Consider the following 23797-nt stretch of genomic DNA (forward strand, 5'->3'; position numbering starts at 1 on the left):
AATCGTTATCCAAATTCAAATTGAAGACGTTAATTTAACAATTACATTACATATCATCCACATCCACGAAATTGCAGTTTATGGTGTGTTTGATAACCATACTGTTTTTAGGAATAATTTCTACTCAAATTTTTTTATTCCACTCCCTGAACGACTTTATGAGCATTTAAAGGTATTTGGTAACTACCCAAAATTTTTATTCTTGATACAACCTTTAAATTTTTTTTTATGACTTAGAATTTCTTTTAAATTTTAGTACTTTTATTATATTCTTCTCAATGGACCTAAACTTAGAATCGGAAAAGGAGAGTAAATTTCCTGCAGGTATGCCTTCCCACAGTGGGCGAACAACTCCCGTTCAATCCCTTCAGGGATAGCCTTTTAGCAGAAAACCACTTAACCCTTTAGTTCAGAGCCTAGAGACACTCAGAGATGCCAGGATGGAAACGTTTCTAACCTACCCAAGCTGCATTTCTTGGAGGATCCTACCAGGCTAGAGAAGAAGAGGAGTTTTAGAAAGCCATAGAGAGAGTTTTCACAAAACACTCACTTTACTTTAAGGGACTCTGCCCAACACATTACACCCTCCTTGCCTTATATAGACAATAAGAGGTCACAAACAAACACACAAGGACCAAGCTCACAAGTCCGGATACAAACAGAGGCACCGGAAACTTCCGGGAGGGAATTATTCGAACACTATGAACATTAACTGTACTATGAACAGTACTTTCCCTAACCTAGTGTTACAGTAAAAGTGAACTGTAGCTTGCTACAGTGAAATTGTACGGATTCAGCGGTCTCGTCCGTCACAAGCATTGTAACTGTAGTCTGAGTCATCTGAGCTGTATGTTGTTTGTAGAAGATGTTCCTCATATTTTTGTTCAAGAGCTTCAAGGTCTTCTGGTGAGAGGATTTGGTTCAGCTGTCGTGATGAGGATGCTTCTACGTGAGCCTAGTGGGATGCTTCTTCTCGAGCCCAATCTGTATTATCGTGTACTGCAGTGTCTACAGGAATGCTTGGTTGGGGCCAATTGGTTGGCTGTGCATAAAAAAATGTGTTCATGCTTTAAGATGAGGACGAAGGTCCTGGATCGTAGGGATCTTGGGAAAGAGGACCTTCAAAGCGTGCATAGGTGTCCTGAGTGGATTAGATAATGTCATATGCACTTGTCATTTCATGATCTTGGGATGATTCAGCTTGTCTACATTGTCTGAGTGCTTCCTTAGCTTTCGGTGCTAGGTCATAATCATCCCATGCAGCAGGTACATTGTAATTCTAGACATCTTCGAGAATGGTTTTGTTCTCCTGGCACAAAATTCTCTAAAGTTCTCGGTACTGGTGTTCACAAGATCTAACAGATCTTGGATAAGATTTGTGTATCTGAGCTTCTCGGCTGTCCAAGTGAGGTTTAAAGGATGTGGTTCCTATATCCTGTGGGGCATTAATGATGTTGTCATTATTTCTAAAGAAATGCCATGGACGTCGGAAAAACAGGATGGTATGGACTTTAAAATTTGGTGTCATGGTTCTTAGTTCTTTCTCCAAAAGATGTTTCCAGTGAGTAGGAGGTTAGAACCAATTGAGAAAGTCTAAAAGATTTTGATCACTTTCCCTTTCAATATTTCTTCTGAGTAAGAATATCCTGGTGATGTTGGCAATGAATCTTCTGGTTGGAATTTCAATAGCTATCAAGTACTTATTGGTTAAGTACCATAATAACGTCTTGAGTTGATCCGGGAAATCATCTTCCTTCCAGATAAGAGGATGAATGAATGGATAATCTGAATTTAATCCAAAAGGATAAAGAATAAAACCTCCATTGAATTTGAATAGATCTGTGTGGCATTGCCACATAAGGTTTTACAAGTTCTTAGCGAGGCTGTCATTCTGGATTTGCTGAATAATCTCCTAGGGATATTTCCAACTTGGCAAATCTTTGATCTTCTCAATCTTGTATTTCATGCTATGATTGAGTATATGGAAAGCAGACCTCTTGATGTACATGTTGATTTCGGCTAGTGCTTTTGGCCTTGAGAAGAAGTCAGCAAGCACATTCTTCTTTCCAGGAATATGTTTAGTTTCAAAAGAGTATTTTGAAAACCATTCAACCCATCGAAGTAGTTGAGAATTTGGAATCTGCTTCTGTTTAAACTTGGTCATCTGAGGGAAAGATGTCATATCTAATTCTACTAGGAAGTGATAGCCAATGAGATGAAATTCAAACTTTTATATTCCATTTTTTACTGCTAGGATTTCTTTGAAAGTGGAATGGTAATGCATTTCAGTTTAAGAAAACTTTCCACTTTTGTGAGCACAAATGTGTCTCTTACCATCAATTTCTTCAAACAGGATGGCTGCCCAGTATTCATCACTAGCATCAATTTGAAGACTTTTTCTTCCTATTGGCAGTATTTGCAATGGTGGGATATTCTACATAATCTCCTTAAGCTCAGCAACTGCTTTGGTCTAAGATTTTCCCCAAGGTAGGGGATTCTTCTTCAGCATAGATTGCAAAGGAATCAGGAGCTTCGCAATGTTTAGGACAAAATCCCTGAGATAATTTATTATCCCAAGAAATTGTTGAACTTGTTTTGTAGTAAAGTTATCTTCAGGAAACTTTAATAATTCTTGAGCAATATGTGGCCCTAGATAATATGTACCTTTGTTGAGGTGCATACCAAGAAATTCAATCTCTATCTGGGCAATATTCATCTTTCTTTGAAAAAGCATAATGCCATGCTTCTTCACGATCTTTGCGAACTGCTCAAGGAGCTGACAATGTGACTGCTCGTCAAGACTGTAGAGCAGGATATCGTCAATGTATACGGTTGCACTTGACAAGATTGGTTGGAAAATACGACACGTGACCTTTTGGAAAAGGGATGGTGCTACCTTCACGCCAAAAGAAAGAACTTTCCACTGGAAGTGCTGGTTCGGAATACAGAATCCTGTTTTGGATCTGTCTTTAGAATGGATGCCCAATTGCCAAAATCCGGCTTTGAGGTCGAATTTGGAATAGATGTGGGCCTTAAAGAGAGAATCTCTGGAAGGTAAAGGGAACTTATCATCTCTGAGAAAAAGGTTGAAGGGTTGATAGTTGATTACCAGTCTCATTTTCCCCCTACTTTGCTCGGCGCGCTTATTGACATAAAAGGCTTCACAAGCCCATTGAGAATTGGAGATTTCAATAAGGCCTTATTGCAATAGTTATGAGCATTCCCTTTGAGCTAAAGCCAGATGTTCTGGCTTCATTCACATGTGACTCGTCTTGGTTGGATTTATATCTTCATTCTTCTTAAAAGGAAGGCGAACAAAGAACTCTGGATTTTCCCATAAATGATGGGAACACTTTTGAGCAAATTCCGAATGGGATTCCGAACAAGATTCTAACAATTTTTGCATGATTGGATCTAATAGACTCATTTGAATGAAAAAGAGTCTCTAAATATTGACAAACTCAGAGAATTGATCTTTATACCTAAGACCTTTTCCAGGGATGATACGGAGTTGAGAGATTTGAGTCATGATATCCCACCCAATTATCAGATCTTTATTGGGGAGTTTTGATCCAAAGATCTTTGTGGTTATGGAATACTGAGGAAAGAACTGGACAATTACGGGAGTGATTTTGACATTTGTGGAGAAAGTATCTCCTGAGGCAGAGTTGAATTATCGGACATGGGGAGTCCAATATTCTTCAGGCAGAACTTTAGTATCTAGAATGGAACAACTTGCTCCGGTATCAATGAGAGCAATAACAGTTATAGGTTTGGCAAACTTTGAGGTGAGGATTTTTACAGGGAAATGGGAACACTAAGTTTGGCTTGAAAATATGTCAAGGCTTGGTTCCGAAGATGTGGGGGATATGTGAAAAATGTCTTCGACTTTGAGTCGACTCGGTTTATTTGGAAGTTTGATAAGAGGGAATGACACAAAGAGTTTGTTCAAATGGTTCTTCATTAGCAGAGAATAAGGATTCAATATCATCATTTTCAAGAGAAATACCCGTTTCATTCTCAATGTAATGAATTAGACGATTCCGACCTTTTCTTACTTGAGGACAATTTTTGGCAAAATGTCCTTTCTAATTGCAGATGAAGCAACGGTTTGATTTCTTATGGCCTGTGTGATCCTTCCTTTTGTGTAGGTATCGCCATTTCTTCTTTTTCCAGAAGTTCTTGGGGTCATGTTTGGACTTCTTTATCCAGAACTTCTTGAAATGTTTCTTCTTCCGAGAAAACTTACCACAAGTATCATCACAGTCTTGCTTGGAACATTTGATCTTTAACTTCTGGCGAGAGCAGGCTGTTTTGAAACCTTTGTCATCTGTGATGTAGGTACGGACCATCTAGCGTTTTAAGCACAATTCTTCAAGGCATATATGGATTTTTTGTTGTATTTCTCCCAAGGGAATATCTTGTATTCTCATTTGTCTTCCAAAGAAAGATTTTTCGACCATCTGGAATAATTCTTTAGGGATGGAAGTCAGGAAAACATGCTTCAGATTTGGATCAGCTCCAATCTGGTAGAAAAGCTTAAGCATTACTCGATAATACTTATCAAGATATTTCTTTTGGAGAGAGCAACATTTTCTTTCGAAAAATTCTCTTCTTTCCATTTCTATAAGATCGGTGGGCTTTCCCACAAAGAAATTATATAAGAGAGTGATGGCATGGCTGAAATCAGGTGACATTAGAAAATGAATTTGGTCTTGTTCTAAAACTGATTTCCACCAAAGTTTGAGGCTTCCTGTGAACCTCGTAACAAAGTTGTAAATGACATCATTCATATCATGATTAGTGATGGACTGAGTATTCAACCAAGTATGAAATTCTTCAAGTCTTTCTGGCCATTTGTGATAAAGAATATCATCGATGGTGAAAAATTGTTTTGATGCCATGGACACATGCCGTCCGGGATTGTTTGTCTGAACGTTTTCTGGCTTAGAATAGTTTGATTCCATCTCATGATCTGGAGGATCAGCCATAAATATTGATGAAGTTATTGGCTCAATAGGGAGGGAATCAATAGTAGGAATTGAGAAGGATGAAGAGGACGAAAGGGATACTGAATCTGATTCAGAATCAAAGATGTTAGGAAAAGTTTGCTCAATTGGAAATAGAAGCTGATCATCTAGAATGGCAGGATCTGGCTGTTGGATAACAGGATCAGGTTGTTCTTGAGTACGCAAATCCTTTAGAAAAGATTCTAATGGATTGGATAAGATCATCTGATCTGGCCTTTCCTTTATGACGATCGAACTTGATTCTGTGGCCATTTTCTCTTTTCCTTTGTTCTTCTGTAGATTCTTGAGGCGATGTCGCATTTCTGCCATATCTGGTTCTTTTTTGAAAGAGTCTTCTGGGATGGCAGCAAAAATAGACTTCTGGGGTGGTGGAGGCAAATACCCAGTTCTGACAGTAGTTGCAAAAAGATCAAAAGGTCTAAACCTTCGTTCTTCAAGGAGTTGGATTTGCCTCTTGAGCTTTTCTATCTCCGGCTTTGGGCTCTCTAGATAATGATACCCTAGATGTTGTCCTCATTCCAAGGCGTTTAGCCTCTTTTGGAATTCAGAAACCACTTTCTTGGTGGTCTCATCATACTTTCGGAGATCTTGTTGCACATTTCCAATATTGGAATCAATTGCTTTGAAAGCATTGTTTTGTGCTAACAGAGTCTCTAATTGCCAGTTTAGAACAACTTCAGCAGCATGAGTCTTTCTTTGTCTCCCATGTTCATCTACATCAATGGGAGTAGATATCTTGGGAGTATGACGGTATCTACCTTGTGGATCAATGAATTCTTCTGGAGTCGGGAAAGAAAGTTTAGAACTTTCTCGAACAAGATGAGGAAAATCTGTTTCATGGAACATGGCTATGGAAGATGTGTGTGTTGTTTCTGCTGAAGTCTCAAGTGGGTAAGAATGCTTCTTAGCCCATTTTAGGATTGTCTTATAAAACGGGGAGAGAGCTTGTTTTTTCTGAGGAGGAGATGGTGGGGGTGATTTTGGTGGATTTGGTGAAACTTTGGATATAGTACTGAACTCTGGTGGTGGAGGTGGTGCATAAGAAACCATGAACTGGTATTTATCACACTCACCAAGAGTGTCAACAGAGGAATCTCCGTTTAAGTACCTTTGGTACACCTTATTCTTTGGCCTTTTCCATCGAGGTGGAGGTCTTGCAAGAGGATCTACCTCGTTAGGGGAATTTGTACAGTAGAAACATTGGCAAAAAGGATCCCAGAAACAATGACTATACTGGTCATTGTAGTAATGAACAAGATGTCCATCACTATTGAAATGTTGAACAAGCTTTTTTGGATCTGGCTCCGAAATTGATTTTGGAACACATGGTTCAATCATGAAGAGGGTCTAGAAGATAGAAGGACTTTCTTCCTTTTCCTTGCCAAACTTGATGGAAATAGTTCCATCTTTTTTTCGGACAAACTCAGAGTCCGTAGACTGGAAAGGCTTATTATGCTAGTATAGCTTTTCATAGTTGGTGATCCAAGTCTCTAGAAGGAGCTTGGCCAACGTATCATTTGGGATCTATCTAGGAACATGGATGCATGATGCCTGATCATTTTGCATAGAGATAAACAGTCCTGACGAGCAATCACACTGTCAGCTCCTTGAGCAGTTCGCGAGAGATCGTGAAGAAAAATAAATTTATTAATATAATTTTACTTTAATTTTTAATTATTTTATTATATTTTTAAAATTTTATTATATAATTTATCATAATTTATCTTTTACAAGTCCCACATTTAAAATTATTTCTTGCATTTTTTCTTCTCGTCTTTGGAAATTTTGATGCATTTAGAATTTACAAAAGAATATGTAATTGCCCAAGGTTTGATTGGATTGTCTTATACTGTTATACTGCAATTACAATTGTCATAATTATCTTGTCAATAACTAATTATTCCACTTAATCAGCCATATTTTTCAGTTTTGTTAATGTAGTCCTTAACTTTTAGGCCACATTTTAATGTAGTCTTTCCTGCCAATTGCCACCTAAAATCGTTGATGTGGTGTCTAGTCAATGCTCCTGAGCAGTTTCGGTTTTTGTAGAGGCTCTGTGTGATTATAATAAGGTTTCAAAACTTTGTATGAAAGCTGGGAGAGTCATTTTCACGAGGTCTGTTCGTATGCCATCAATTTCACGACAAATGACTCAACCTTGTAAAAGTCTGTACATGCAAGATGCGAATGATCAATCAAAGGACCGACAAAGGATGCCAAAATACAAATCCACAGCTAAAAGCAGAGATCTTTCCGCAAATGCAAAGATAATACATGGGAGAAGAACACCAAGAATACCAAAACTTCCGTACAGCGCTCACTTGAGGATCGTAACATTTTTTATTTTTTTTGCTCACTTGAGTACTACAAATTTGAAAATTTGATCATTTAAGTACCATTTCAGGCAAATCGTCCCACGTGAATTTTTTAATAATTTTTCATTCCTAAGTGAATATTTTTTTAATTTATGAATTTTTATTAACTATCTACATCATCGCCGGCAAAGTCACCTAGGACGACCTCATCCAAGCACCTCCCAAATTCTTGAGGGACAAGAAGTCGGTGCCTGATTCCGATCCTCCAAGCCTTAAGGACACTGACCGTTTGCATCATTTTTTTGAATCAAGGTCCTATGTCAGACTTTTTACGCTTTACCTGCAATGACTTCTTACTTTGTAGTTATGTTCCCAAGTGTCTCGTTTCTTAGTTAGACGTCCGTTCCCTGACTAAATTCATGTTACTTATATGTCTAAATTGGCTGGCAGTACGAAGCTTGTGGTTTTGACTGGAACTGCAACGAGCATGGAGTGCGGTATTCCCGATTATAGAAGACTCTTCAGTTATGTATAAAATGATATTTAACATTTAGCAGACATTTCAATGGATAGACACCACTGACGGGTGGAAATGTATCATTTTGGAGATGATTTGATATATTACAGCCACTGTTCTCATTAATTTGCTCTAAACTAATTATATCAAAGACGGTTTTAGTATTCTTTCATGGCTATTCTGTATCTTTTAATATGGATAATTAAGTTACTCATAATTACTAGAAATATATCATTTTGGAGATGATACTATTTACATAACAGCCACTGTTCTCATTAATTTGTTCTAAACCAATTATATCAAAGACGGTTTGAGTATTCTTTTATGGCTATTTTGTATCTTTTAATTTGAATAATTAAGTGACTGGTAAGAAGTGGAAGAGAGGATGCTGCATCACTTTTCATGGCTAATACTAATCGTCAAGTTATGCACTTAGCATAATCTTGTAGTATATATGTAACCAGATGTAGTCAAGTTTGTATGATTGCACTCTCATGTCAAGCTTTCATTGTCTCCACTGTATTTATGTTGGACTGGCTCTCTCATAGCTAAGACAAACCATTCTAACTTTTATATGTTTTATGCAGTCCAAATAGGGCTTATACCAAGGGTTTCAGACCAATTACCCATCAAGTGATCTGAAGGCACTTGCTGGGATTTGCAGCTTCCCTGGTTCTCTTTTTTTTTTTTGGTTTGATGACTTCATTATGTAAATAGCAACACTCTGCTTATTATGAAGAGATAAAGCGAATATGCAGGGATAGTTCAATCAGAAAGCAAGTTATGGAGGATAAATTTGAATTTGAAGGGTGTTCTAGTACATATATACAAATTTTTGATGAGGAGGAGGCAGAAATGAAATAAGTGGTGAGAATGGGAAGCCAGCTCATTTAATTGAAAGAGCATTTTGCATAGGGAACATTTTTGTCACGTAAATGTCTTTGGGATACTCTAATTAGAATGTGTCTATGGAAGTAGCATAAAAATCAGGGTTGGGGTCATGCATAAAAAAATAAGGGAGCACATTCAAGGAAGTATGTTTGATTTGTGATTCCTACGAATGATATGATACTATGGAAAGTACAAAAATGTGCTGTAATAAGTTGACTTTGCATATGGAGAAGATTTGTTGTTGGTTCTTTCTTGAATAAAATTCAGCTTCTTCATGGGGCTTCTCTGTTGTTTTCATCTTTTAAAGTGTCTAACCGTGCCTAAAATCTTTAGTGCCTCTCGATTTTTTACTCTAATTCCATTACAGTTCATTAGGAGTTTGTTCATTCTAAACGGGCCTGCAGGCAATATTGGGCAACGAGCTATGCTGGATGGAGAAGGTTTGCCACAGCGCAGCCTAGTGCAGCTCATTATGCCCTTGCCTCTCTTGAAAAGGTTGGTCGAGTAAATTTTATGATTACCCAAACTGTTGACAGGTCTAGCTTTGGAAATTTTGTGACATTTTCAGAAATTGGAGGATGAAGTTGGATATTAATAATTCTTCTGAACTTATCTCAGATTGCACCATCGGGCTGGTAGCAATCCACTAGAAATACATGGGACTGCGTATACCGTAATATGTAAAGATAGTGGATTTCCTTTTTGCCGGAATTTGTTCCAAGAAGAGGTGAAGTCTCTCAACCCAAAGGCGCGCTCTTAGAACTTACTTTTTTCTAGTGCTATTCCATTTTCTTCCTTTCTGCTGAATTCAATCCCAGAACATTTCATAAGATTCCACCATGATTTCTCTTTCCTTTTTATCCAGTATGTTTGCAAGGAGGTTCATGGATGATATATGCGAAAATTGTAGTTTAGTTGATAATTAGAATGGTCAGTAACTGAGCTGAGGTGATCGTTTTGCTGTAGTAGGCAGCTGCAATAGAAAGTATGGAATATGGAAACACTGGTTCAGCCAAGAGCTTTGGTATGAAGCAGGGGCCCGATGGTGACATTGAGATAGATGAGAATTTTCGGGAGGAAGACTTTAGCATCCCTACTAGAGAAAAATGTGGTAGGGTGCTTAAACCAGATGTAAGGATCTTTTGTCTACATTTTTCATTTCTCTTTTGTAGCACTGAGGTAATTAGCTCCTTAATGTTTAATTGAAGGTCAAGTATGTCTTCTTACTTACGTCTGTACTACTTCAAAAAGGAAATTGACGATCTATCACTGTTGTCCAAGTATCTTTACAAAAGCAAATTAATATGCTCCTTCCCACTTTTCTTTAAAAAAAAAAAAAAAATGCTCCTTGGGTCTATGTATAGAAGGATTTAATACGAAATGTTTGCGGTCTTTCGATGTTTCTTCTCATTTCGTGTTCCTATGTAGATTTAACTTCTTTACTAAGATTTACTTTGCACTACCGAATAAAAAGGAAAATAGATTTTAAATGTGCTTGTTTTGCCATTTTCAAGATGATTTACTGGCATAAGATGTGCGGATGGACCTCTTCTATTGTTTCAAAGTAGGAGTAAACAGAGAATTATAGTTTCCACGGCATCTCGGAGCCATCAGTGTGCTATGGTAGGAAGAATAATATCTATGAGAGAGGCCCAGCCCAAGCCCAAGTCGGCCTCAGTCTGGTCAGGGGCAATTGTTTCTTTTGGGCCCGGCTCGGCATGGCCCGATCGCTGGCCCTAAGTTTTGGTGATGGAAAATTATTTATCCTCGCTCTCAATCATATTGAGGAGAGCCTAGTTATCTTTTTTGTTCGGTTTCTTTTTCTTTTTTTTTTCTTTTTTTTTTTTGGGTTTTATAGACACAAACGTTTAGTAATTCGGGTGGAGATTTTGTTGATACAAAACATGAGCACGGACTAATTTAATCTTGGGACAAAAGCTATATACACTGCACTAGGCATATTCTTAATCAAAGGCATATTCTTAGGCAAAGTTTTCTTCTTGATTCATTTACAGTGCATCGCTCCAATGAAGTCCCATTTCAAGCTAATCCAAATATTTAATCTCTTTATTATTAGTATCACCTCTCCCTAATCATACGGTCACGTTGTCGTGATACCGTAATGAAATCTCATTGTGTCGATTGAAACAGAATCTCTTAAACGATGCAAGACGATTTATATAGAAGTTGTTCAAAAAATTCGATAATTGTGGTGATATATATTAAAGGGTGTGAAAATTACAAAAAACAAAAAGTGTTAAACTTTTTTATTTTTTTGCCAATTGAGTAATAAAACTTTAGCCTATTTTAGCCGACGCTCACTGTTCTTTGAGGCGACTCTGCATTTTTTTCCTAAGAAAAGATCATCTCCTTCATCTTCTTCATCTTCTTCAAGAAGGTCCTTTACTGTCAACTCCTTTTCTTCGCCGTATCTCCTAAGAATAATCGCAACACCGAGCAACCCCCTCCTTGCGCTTCGGCTCGGTGGCCCACCATCCTTCATATAAGCCACACTTCACTCTCGGAGCAATCCACTCCCATTATTTTTGCCCTGCTCCGATGAGAAGGCTGCTAGGGTTCCGTTGTCTATTGGAGCAAAGCATAAAGAAGAAAGGAAGAAAGTGGAAGGTTGGAAAAAAAAAAAAAAAAAAAGAGGTCACCAACGGAAGCCAAGGTGAGTTTCTTTTCCGGTGTTTGTTTCGGTCTGACTTTTGATTCAGAATTTTTCCCTATCCCATCAAAATTGTCAACTTGGCCAATGAGGAATCTCTTATGGACGATGAGGTTGTCCTCAACATTCGAGTTCGACACAATTGGGTCAAAGAAAATAAGAGAAAACTGAAGTGAGATGCTTTCGACATATTGAAAACTGTTATCTACGTTTTCTAGCTTGATTAGCGAAATCTCTCTTCAGTGGCATCGAAAAAAACAAGATTAGATGAGTGATATGCGGCTAGTTAATCTGAAATATTTTTCCTACTTGAAGGGGTTTGCGATTCAAGAAATACTATATTAATCGGAGTTTATTTCATGAAGGAAGGTACACGACGAGAATGAACAGTCTTGAGTACAGCTTCTGAGTACATAAAGCATAAGGTAAAAAAGAAAACCTATGAAGGACGCAGATGCTTACGCTTGTAGAGATTATGAAGAAAAGAAAATATTTCTCAAGCCATTCCCATGCTATTTAAGAAGACGAGAGAGGAAAAGGATCTGATTTGAGATTTTTCTTACGGGAGCTGCAATGGTGAATGTGATATAAATCTAAATGTGTGGAATATACAAAAGTTATGGAATATCTTGACTCTTTAGCTTTTGATAAGGGGATATGATTAGGTCAAAGAAATAATATCTAATCTTTAATCCATATTGAACGAATCATTTAACAGAAAAATCATATATTAACCTTCAGCAAATCCTCCTCCTTTGACCTTGGCCCAATTTTCACCGACTGCGCTAGTTTTGCTTCAACTCCATTGCAGACGCTTCAAGATTTCAAGGTATTTTTACTTTTGATTTGATTTTTCTTCATATTTTGATACATGAATAGGCATAATCAATATGAAGAAATACTGAAGCTCAAGTGAGTATAAGTTATACATCTCCATATATTGGTATTTCCTTCAATTCTTTCAGCTCTTCTTTTTCCAAATCTTTTCAAGTTTTTTTCTTTTATGCGATTTGTTCTTTGGTCGACCTTTGATGAAGGATTTTTCTCTACGCCTCAAAATTTTCAATTTGGCCATTAGAGCAATCTCTTAAGGGCTGTCCTTGATATTCAAATTCGACCCAACTGGGTACCAAAAATACAAAAGAAGAACATTAGATGTAACTTCTATGCTCTCTCTCTCTTCAACAAGTACTTGTTTTTCTTTTCTTTGATGCAAAGTAATATTCGTTTATATATTAGTGGTACATGTTCTCAGTTTTCTTGTTACAAAGGAAATAAGTGCAGAACTGTTCTTTAAATTAAATGTGGAATATTAAAATTTTCAGTTTTGTTGATTTAGAAGAGACTAGTTAATAACTGGTTCTCAAAAAGCTTGGTCCTCAATAATTTACTCTTCAAGTTAAACTTCCGAGGCTCTGTTCCATTAGATCAATGAGAAAGTACAGAATTTTTCATCAAACCTACACATTTTATCGTGCAACTACTGACAATTCTATTAATTATCATGATTTTGCATCCATACATAATCACTCAATTTTAGGGAGAATTACCAAAAAAATCCTAAACCTATTGCAATTATACCAATTCAGTCCTAAACTTTTTTTGTCCAATTTAGTCCTAAACCTTTTATAATTGTGCTAATTCAGTCCATCCAGCCAAAATTGGCCGGCCGGGCGCTGTGGATGCCGGCGGGGACAGCCCGGCCGGTGAGGTAATTTTTTAATTTTTTTTTTTAAAATTTCAATTTTTAATATTTTTAAATATTTTTATTTTTATTTTTGGCTTCTTCTCCTTCCTCTTGCCGTCGTCGGCCGGAGGTGAGGGCAGCGAGGTCAGCCTCGCCGGCCAGCGGCGAGCTCGCCCCGCCGGCCACTAGCGGAGGCGAGGGAGAGGGTCGACCTCGCCCAGTGGCCGGCGAGGCTGCCGTCGCCATCGCCGCCTCCCCCGTCCCCCGATCGTCGGCACGATCTCCCCCTCCGAGCTCAAGCGGCCCTCCCCGGCCGTGACCGTCGCCAAAACCTGTTCCGGCGCCTGGGACCGACGAGGACGAGATCGAGCTCCTCCGTGGGTTCCTCGACTACACCACGCAGCGCGGCGGGGCCTCGCCCTTGCCAGTGGCCGGCGAGGGCCGAGCTCGCCGGATCTAGCGAGGCTCGGCCTCGCCCAGCGATGGCGAGGCCGCCGTCGCCAGATCTGGTGAGGCTCGGTCTCGCCCAGCCATGGCGAGGTCGAGCCTCGCCGGATCTAGCGACGAGACGCCTCGCCGTCGGCGGGCGAGGCTCGCCTCCGCCGGTGGCCGGCGGGCGAGCCTCACCGGCCCTCACCTCGGCGGCGGAGGAAGGAGAAGATTCAACAAGGCCAAAAAAAAAAAAAAATTTAAAAATTTAAAAATTCGAAAAAATTTTAAAAAATTTAAAAATTACCTCGCCGGCCGCTTGTCCCCGCCGGCGTCCACGTCGGCGCTTCGGCCGGCCAATTTTGGCCGGATGGACTGAATAGCATAATTATAAAGGTTTAGGACTAAATTGGACAAAAAAAAAGTTTATGACTGAATTGGCACAATTGCAATAGGTTTAGGACTTTTTTGGTAATTCTCCCCTCAATTTTATGCATGCACGTAGAGCGCGTGCTTAGATTCTCATCTATATTATTTAGTCATAACACAATTCTGTATCACTTTTAACTTCATCAATCGATAGTGACTCAATGAGTAACAACTGCTTCTTCTTTTTCATATATAACCACCCTAAGCACACAATTTCTTTCTATGCATAATCCACTGCACACAATCGCCCTAAAATAGCACAAGATAAAGCACAAATTTGATACTCAACTTATATTTTAATTTTATAAGGTAGATTGATTTCATATCGTTTAAATGTGTGATGCTAAAACCAATTTCTTTCGACTTTGTTGCAAAAAACTCTACACACATTATAGATGGAATATGTGCTAGCGTAAATGTTTTCTGTTTTCCTCGAACAATGCTTTGCCAGCCAAAAAGCTGCAGCTCTAGAATTTACTTATTGCGACAATCTTGATCCTTTTCCAAACTTTTCGCCATCACCATCTGTATGTTGTGAGTTTGGGGCTCTTTCCATTCAAATCAGAGACAGAATAGAATTCTCTTGTTTCTCCAAGAAATAAAAACTTGAGTAGTTTCAGTTAAAAATTTAGGCTCTATGTGGTGATTTCTTACTAAAACTCTTGGATGTAAAATATTGAAGGGCTAATATCCTGAAAAACCCTAAAATGGTATATTTATGACAAATTTACCCCAAACTAATTTTTTGATCACTAAAAACCCTAAATTTGTATATCTTAGACAAATTACCCTAAACTAATACATTTGTGACAAATTTATCCTATGTTAATTTTCATTAAATTTTACTATCAAATTACCAAGTTTAATGATACATGACAGTTGATTGATGTACCAGTTTGAAATTTTACTCTTCGTTTGTCATAGTTATACAATCTTTGTGATTTTTTGTGGTATTAATCCAATTTAATGGAGAGTATATTTGTCACAACTATATTAATTTGGGTTTTTTGGTGGTAAAAAAAAATTAGTTTGGAGTAAATTTGTTATAAAAGTACTAGTTTATGATTTTTTATAGTCAGTTAGGGTAAATTTATCACAAGTGTACTAGTTTAGAATTTTTCATGGTTAATTTATCACATGTGTACTTGTTTTGGATTTTTCAGGATATTAAACCAATATTGAATAGGTGGCGAAGGTTTAATTGGCAAGACTGTTCTCTTATAGGAAGCGTGAACTAAGTGCCAAGTTTTCGTAAAGTGGATGAAAAACAATTATTTAGATTTCACAGTTTTGTTCCCTTAGACTATCATGAAAGCCAAACAAAAAAATTACATATCAACTGTAGCAGTTCCTAACATACCTCAATGCCCTTAGAATATATATATATATATACATATATATATATATATATATATATACATTTTTTTTTTTGTGAATGCTGAAAAATTAAAAATTTAGCTTCAAAATCTAGTTACAATTTTTTTTTATATCCAAATGCAAAAATTAACCCGCTCTACCTACCCGCCACAGTGTCACTATTGAATTTTGAGAAAACTCCTCATTAATTTGGGTAAAAAGTATTCCGTTTTTTCTTGATAAAAAGAAACAAATAAAGAACTGTCTCATGATATGTGCATTTAATTTGTTTAGCTTTCTTGAATGTCTAAGGGAACAAAACCGTGAATGTAAATCTGTTTTTCAACCGTTTTTCAAAAACTTGGCACTCATATCAAGCTTCATATAAGACATCCATACTTGCATGAAACCTCCACAAGTCGTTCTATATTTCATATGGAAAAGCTTCAGTGAGAAATCAACACACAGGTCTCAAGTTTTCTACTGAAGCTACACAAGTTTTTAGTCCTAAGAGAAGCGCCAGAATTCTCTTCTCCCTCTGGTCAAACGAAGCAAGCAAAAGATTCACAAGATACAATCAATAGTGGTGACGAGTTTGGAGAAAAATTAGGATGGTCATAATAGCGGCCGATTTGAAATACAAGGTTGTTCCTTTACTCGAAGGACACAGCCTCTAATCACCCAAAAGTCCATCTCTCAAAAATTCTCGTGATAACGCTCTCACTCTAACAACCCCTAACTAAGGACTTGAAAAGATTGGGAAAGAGAGGGGTGCGTAGTGATACATCTCTTCTAAACAGATTGAGCAACCGCTATGCATGTATACAAAGTAATACGAGTTCATAATCCAAGGTCAATATATAAATATATATCAAATCACATATAAGTTGTTTCATTTCAACAAAACTTTGTACAAGTTAGAAATATACATTTAAATCCAACATCACAATTCAAATATCAATGGTTAAGTCCATTGATTAATCTCTATCAAATCACACATCAATGGTCCATCCATTAATCAATCTATTGCTCAATACCCTATCATGGTCATGATACAATGCATGGTGACACGGCAACTAAGTTTCCCCCTTGACAAGATCTCCACCTACAAAGCTAGTAGCTCGGTCTAGAAGGATATCATAAATTAGTATGCACAACCAAAAGCCCTTCAATGGGCTAACAACTTTATTGAACACCAAACCTACATCCTCCAATATCCACAAAGTCAATACATAATATTAATCACAAGTCGATTTTATAAACCAAATCATATAACTTTTCCCAACTTAGTTCATCAAATAAAATAAACTTCACAAGACATTTCCCACATCATTTCGGAATCTATTTCATAAACCCGCGATATTTCGAAACACCTTTCATAAAATGGTTCTTAAATTATTATAGAATTCATTTCATAAACCAAATTCACAAATCATATATAATGTTTCACAATACCTTTCCTAAAATATTTCTCAAACCATTTACAATTGCCAAAATGTAGTAAATGCTCGATCCAAATTTTATATAATAAACGCGCTTATAATAACTCATAAAATATTAAATCTTCATCGCTTTCAAGACGTGAGTTTATAAATTCATAGAAAAGATAGCACCATTGACCTGGAATGCCCAAAACCAAAGAATGCGAAGCGAAATGAGCCACCGATCTCGTAATCCTAACAATTAAATGATAATCGACTTTAAAACCAAGGAAGATACTACCTCAACTATAACTAAAGGCTAATAAAATGGCTCTTACACACTTACAAATCACTCACCTGAAGCAATTACTCAAATCTAAATGCAACACGAAACTTGCATGCAAAACCCTAAAATTTCACTTCGACTTAAACATTGCTTCAAAGAAACTCCAGTCAAGACCCACGGCTCCACAACACCATAAATCACAATTTTCATGAAATTTCAAAGCTCAACATCTTGGAAATTGGACTTCGCGGCTCAAATCTCACATATTTTCAAACTTAAGCCCTAAATTCGAAAACTACTCCAATCGGACAAATGAAGGGTTTGAGCGCTCACTATGTTGCGAATCCGAGTAATTTCGCATTGGCGAGGCTCCCATGATAAGGACACGGAAAATGCTCTCTCTTCTCTTCTTTGTCTTTTTTTTCCTTTTTCTTTCTTCTTTTCCTTCTTGCACTTTCTTTCAGTCAAGGGAGCTCTCGATCCCTTTAAAAGTTGAACATCCACGGTTCTGCTTGTTGACCGAGTCAGTAGTTTCCTTTTCCTTTTTTGTGGTATCAAGTCAAATATTACATACTTTGTCTAATTCCAGACATAAAGAACGCGTGATCAATCTAACAACTCGTGGTTTTGCAAAGTCAAAAATCAACTTCCGCAATAGAGTCCACAACTAGCTATAATTACATTGGCAAAAAAAAAAATTTATTATTTGTAGGCATCTTCACTCTCCATTCCATAACTTGACTGAAACCTATTCCTACATGTGTTCCTGTCCGTTAGCGCAACACTCGACCACATCTCCATGTTACTCAAGTGCCATGCGAAGTCCTAGCCAATGACTTGACTCAAGCACCCAAACTCCTTCGCCAACTAGGTGAGCCTATTCATGGAATTGCTCACTCTTCATAGACAACAATTTAAGGAGAAAAATCATTAGGAATTGAAGCCCGAACTAGGTCAAGTATATGTTAGGTCCAAATTAAGTATATCTCACCAATTTTATTATTTTGTAACTAGGTCAATTTGAATTGGACCATCTTCAACCGGACCCAATCCATCCATTTGATGGCTTCGGTCTATTGCAAATTAAACCCCCACAAACCAATATAGGGAGAAGTACACTATTGGTGCCTTAAGTTGTGTACAGCGCTCACTTTGGTGCCAAAAGCTTCCGTCGGATCACTTAAGTGCCAAAAAATTTGAAAAACACTCACTTTGGTGCCAATGTCGATCTAATCAGCCGGAAATTCGACATGGCCTTTTTTTTATTAATTTCTTATGCTGATGTGGCTTGCCGAGTTTCCTTGGATCACTTAGGCCTTCAAATGACATCATTTTAGCGTCCTAACACCAAAACGACGCCGTTTGGTGTCTCCCCCAATTCAAACCCTAAATCTCGATGGCCCCCGCACTCGGCGGCCACGGCTCCGAACCCGACCCCGACCCCGACCCCGACCCCGACCCCCGACCCCAACTCCGACAACGGCCTAGGGCTTGCTCCATTAGATCTTGGGAATGAAAGATGTAGCTTCAATTGAAAATTCTCTACTCTCTCATAATCTAAGGAAACGAGCCACAAATTCACAATATATTATTCCTAATGATAATGAATCCGAAGAAAGATGACATATGTTGCCATCGCCTCAAGTAGTCTTGAACGTTATGTGTCAAGAAATGTACTAGTTAAATCTCTAAAAAATGAGAAAGAGAGAGTTAGGCCCTGCCCAAGCCAAGGTAGGCCTCCGTCCCTATCACGAGGCATGGGAGACAAGGGACCGTGCCCAGCATGGCCAATTTTTCTTCTGGGCCTTGCCCATGGCCTGATTGCTGGCCCTAAGTTTTGATAGAAGTGGCAAATGGGTGGGTCGGGTCGAAAATGGGCCGATCCATATTTGACCAATTTAACTCGTTTTGACCCATATTCTTGTAGTATAAATCAAGTGACCCATACTCGATCCGACCTGTACCCGACTCGTACCCGACCCGACCCGTATTGCTAAAACTTATTAATATTCTAGGAAAACCCACTTCTATTATATGCTAATTGGATTAAAACTTCAAATTAAATTAAAAATAGTAAATAAAATTTAAAAAAGTTAAAAAAAAAACCTATAAACTGAAATATTTATAAAAAAATTTAAATTTTGCACATGCTTCTCTTATTTGAATTGAACAAACCATTGAATAACTAAAAAGTGTAACATGAAAATCTTTTAACTAAACCTAAAAAACTCATTTTTATGATTTTTTTTATAAAAAAAGGTATTGTTAAAACGTTTTTATGCAATACAAATTTTTTTAACAATTCTTATGCAATACAAATTTAATTTAAAATTTTATAATTCTTTTTAAAATATTTTTTTTTAAATGGATTTTTATTTTTTTAAATATAATTTTTAATAATTATTTTTTCTTGTTCATTTTCTCTTTTCTTTTTCTTCTTCTTGGCCCACCACCCGGCCACGACGATGGTCGGTGACCGGCCACAGTGATATCGAGCTCGCCAACATCGGGCGGGCTCGATCTCACCGGGCCTCGAATCTCGCCGAGATCCGGCGAGGCTCGGCCTCGCTTGATGCCGGCGAGCTTGAGCCTCACCTGGCTTGTCATCGACTAGTGACCGGCTAAGGAAGGAAGAAAAAGAACAAGAAAAAAGAAAAATAATTGAAATATGAAAAATAATTATAATTTCGATTTTTATTAAAAAACATTTTTATAATGTTAAAGGCCATGGGTTTAAAGTGGGTTTCTTAAAACCCATTTAGACCCATTTCTTTTTGTGTTTTACTTTCTTAGACTCGTTTATGACCCATTTATGACCCACATTTAACTTTTACTTGACCCATTTATAACCTACATTTAACTTTTACTTGTCCCATTTATAACCTGTATTTAACTTTCACTTGACTCATTTAATTAAAAATGGGTCATAATATGGGTTTATAACCCTTTTTGCCAGCTCTAAGTTTTGGTGATGGAAGATTTTTTTATCCTCGCCCTCATTTTTACAGAGGAGAGCTTAGTTATCTTTTCTATTCGGTTTTTTTTTTCTTTTTCTTTAATTGACATAGATGTTTAGTAATTAGGGGGGAGATTTTGTTGATACAAAACATAAGCAGGGACTAATTTAATCTTGGGGAAAAAATGGGTCATAATATGGGTTTATGACCCATTTTGCCAGCTCTAAGTTTTGGTGATGGAATATTTTTTATCCTCACCCTCATTTTTACGGAGGAGAGCTTAGTTATCTTTTCTATTCGGTTTCTTTTTTCTTTTTCGTTTAATTGACACAGACATTTAGTAATTAGGGGGGAGATTTTGTTGATACAAAACATAAGCAGGGACTAATTTAATCTTGGGGCAAAAATGGGTCATAATATGGGTTTATGACCCATTTTGCCAGCTCTAAGTTTTGGTGATGGAAGATTTTTTTATCCTCACCCTCATTTTTACGGAGGAGAGCTTAGTTATCTTTTCTATTCGGTTTCTTTTTTCTTTTTCATTTAATTGACACAGACGTTTAGTAATTACAGGGAAGATTTTGTTGATACAAAACATAAGTAGGGACTAATTTAATCTTGGGACAAAACCTATATACAGTGTACTACTCATATTTTAAAAGTTCCACTGTCATATTGTCGTGATACCGTAATGAGATCTTATGGCATTGCTTGCTTTAGAATCTCCTAAATGATGCAAGACAATTTACAGACAAATTGTTCAAAAAATTCAAGGATCAATGTGATATATATTAGAGGATGGGAAAATTAACAAAAAATTGTTAAATCCATTACAATTGTATTGGTAAACCTTTTTATGTTTTTGCCAATTGGATTCTAAAATTTTTGTATTCATATCATTTTAGTCCATTCTGCTAATTTTGGCCGGTTAGCGTTGACGTGAACACTAGCTGTCGTACATGGTGAGATCGGTGCTAACATAAATAATTTTTAACAATATTTTATTATTTCGAATTTTTCGCTTTTTTTCTTTCTCTTTTTTTCCCTCCTTCCGGCTAGAGGAAGACAGAAAGGAAAGAAAGAAAAAAAGAAAGAGAAAACAAAAAATTGAAAAAAAAATTAAAAATATCATTAAAAATTGTTAAAAATTTGCGCCAACCAATCAAAATTGATCCATGGACTGAATTAGCACAAATGCAAAAGATTTAGGACTCATTGCAAAAAGAAATTACGATGAACACAATTATAATAGAATTATGATTTTTTTGGGGGTAATTTTCCAATTAAAAGGCAGGATCTCGTTGAAGAGTAAATTCAAAGCATTTATTAATTTACAGACAAAACATTTATCAGAATTTTTTGGGGGTCGAAATTAGAAGAGCAAATTGATGGTTGCCAAAGCGTTTGTTCAATTTGAACCTCAGGAAAGTTTCAGAAAAGTGAGATACTGTCAACGAGAAAGGTCAAAGAACGGTGAGATACTGTCAACCCCTTTTCCGCGCCGTATCTCCACAGAACCATCGCGGCGCCGAGCAACGCCTCCTTCCGCGTCGGTTCGCCCGCCCGCCATCCCCTTCATATATAAATATGCACTCGACTCTCACTTATGGAGGCCGGATCGTCGCCGTGCGTGACGAACCCAACTCTCCATTGCCCTTTTGTCGCCGGAGGTCGAAGTGTTGTCCCCTTTCTCATCCAATTGCGTTTACTGATGATGCAGGTTCGAGAGCAGCGAGATGGTGGCGACTTGCGAATTCTTATTTTGAAAGATCCATCTTTGTGTTCCTGCAATCATCAACGAGATCGGAGGCTTGCTTGTTGACGAATTTGAAGAGTATTTGCCTTTTATGAATAAGAATCCAGTCTATATAATTTGGGTTCAATATCGGACCCACTTGATTAAAAAATTTAGAAACGAACGGTGAAGCTACATCTCGTGCAACCAGATGTCAATATTATAGATGGATGAAGGGTATGGTCTCTCACTTCTTATATCCATCTTCGTCATTGAATATCCAACTTGTCGTTCTATATTTTCTTCACATCGACTTTTCCGTGGCCTAAATCCAAGATTAATCTTCCTAATGTGAGTGAGTGGCACCGGAAAATAGGCTAGCAAATTGCTGGTTGCAATGGTCTGTGCCATTGTGTTTCATAACTTTGTTTTGCTCCATTATTACAAAGTTGGAACGACCAACAATTTTAAGGCAAATAAAAAAAAAGAAATTATTCAAACAGCCACAATTCAATGTACGTGACATGGGTATCAGCCTGATTTGATGAAACTCGAGACTTCAATAGTCTTTTACAATCCCAACTGATGTCATGTTGGTCACTTTTCTTCTTAGAAATTTGACTCAGCCATAGTAAAATCACCTTTTCCATATTAAGTTAGGGCGGTTTTCGGTTCTTACATCCTCGAAAGGCTAGAAAGAAAAAGTAAGAGCTCCATCTTAAACTCGACTAGTTTCCGCAACATTAGCATGGAAGAGGTTGAATGCTCGCTAATTTTCAAGAGATGAAGAAGCTTGGATTGAATTAATGTTGTTGACATCTAAATTTTGACGACCCTAAGGAAATAAAATAAAAATCACATCAAAACAAGAAAAAGAAAAAATGGGGAAAATCAATCTGATTGATTATGCACGGAGGTTAGAAATTTTTGTGAATATTTAGATTTTGATAAATGCGGAAGCAATTAGGAGATCAGGTGAGTGAAAAGTAAGAATTTTGATAAAATGGAAGGAATCAAAGCAAAATCGAGCTGATTGCGAAATAACACTTCGATTTGCAGTCATGAATTGATGCAATAAAAGATGAAAATTCAAAAATTGCCATAGAAAACGACTATCTAGAATCACTATAAAAAAGAGCCACAATTTTCATGATAGTCTCTTCGTATAAATGCCCACAGATCGGTTCCTGGGGTTTCTCCAGGGAATCCGGAGAACCTCGCAAATTCTCGGGGACAAGAAGATGGTGCCTGATTCAGATCCTCCAAGCCTTAAGGACACTGATCGTTTGCATCAATTATTCGATTCAAGGTCCTATCGTAGACTTTTTAACCCTTTACGTGCAATTACTTCTTACTTTGTAGTTATCTTCCCAACTGTCTTGTTTCTTAGTGAGACGTCTGTTCCCTGACTGAATTTATGTTACTTATATGTCTAAATTGGTTTTGACCGGAGCTGGAATGAGCACGGAGTACGGTATTCCCCGGTTATAGATGGTTCTTTAGTTATGTTTAGAACGATATTCAACATTTAGCAGACATTTCAATAGATGGACATCACTGATGGGTGGAAATGTATCAATTTAGAGATGATTTGATGCGTAACAGCCATTGTTCTCATTAATTTGTTCTAAACTAATTATATCAAAGACGGTTTGAGTGTTCTTTCACGGCTATTCTGTATCTTTTAATTTGGATAATTAAGTGACGGGCAAGAACCCGAAGAAAGGATGCTGTATCATTTTTTATGCCCAACACTAATCTTCAAGTTATGCACTTTGCATAACCTTGTATTATATATGTATTTTCAGCATATGTAGTCAAGTTTGTATGATTGCACTCTCATGTCAAGCTTTTGTGTTAATGTGACAATTTGTAATTTTGTCTCCACCGTATTTATTTTGGAGTGGCTCTTTCATAGCTAAGACAAACCCTTCTAACTTTTATTTGTTTTATGCAGTCCAAATGGGGCTTACAGCACAGATTTCAGACCAATTACCCATCAAGTGATCTGAATGCACGTGCTGGGATTTGCAGCTTCCCTGATTCTCTCTCTCTCTCTCTCTCTCTCTCTCT

At 37.4% G+C, this 23797-nt stretch overlaps 1 pseudogene; it reads left to right on the top strand.

Moving 5' to 3' along the window:
* The window catches only part of LOC120288255, a 34586-nt pseudogene that overhangs the window by 2301 nt on the left and 8488 nt on the right, over positions 1-23797 (top strand).

Source organism: Eucalyptus grandis, chromosome 9 (assembly GCF_016545825.1).
Source record: "Eucalyptus grandis isolate ANBG69807.140 chromosome 9, ASM1654582v1, whole genome shotgun sequence".
In the NCBI taxonomy this organism is placed as follows: Eukaryota; Viridiplantae; Streptophyta; class Magnoliopsida; order Myrtales; family Myrtaceae; genus Eucalyptus; species Eucalyptus grandis.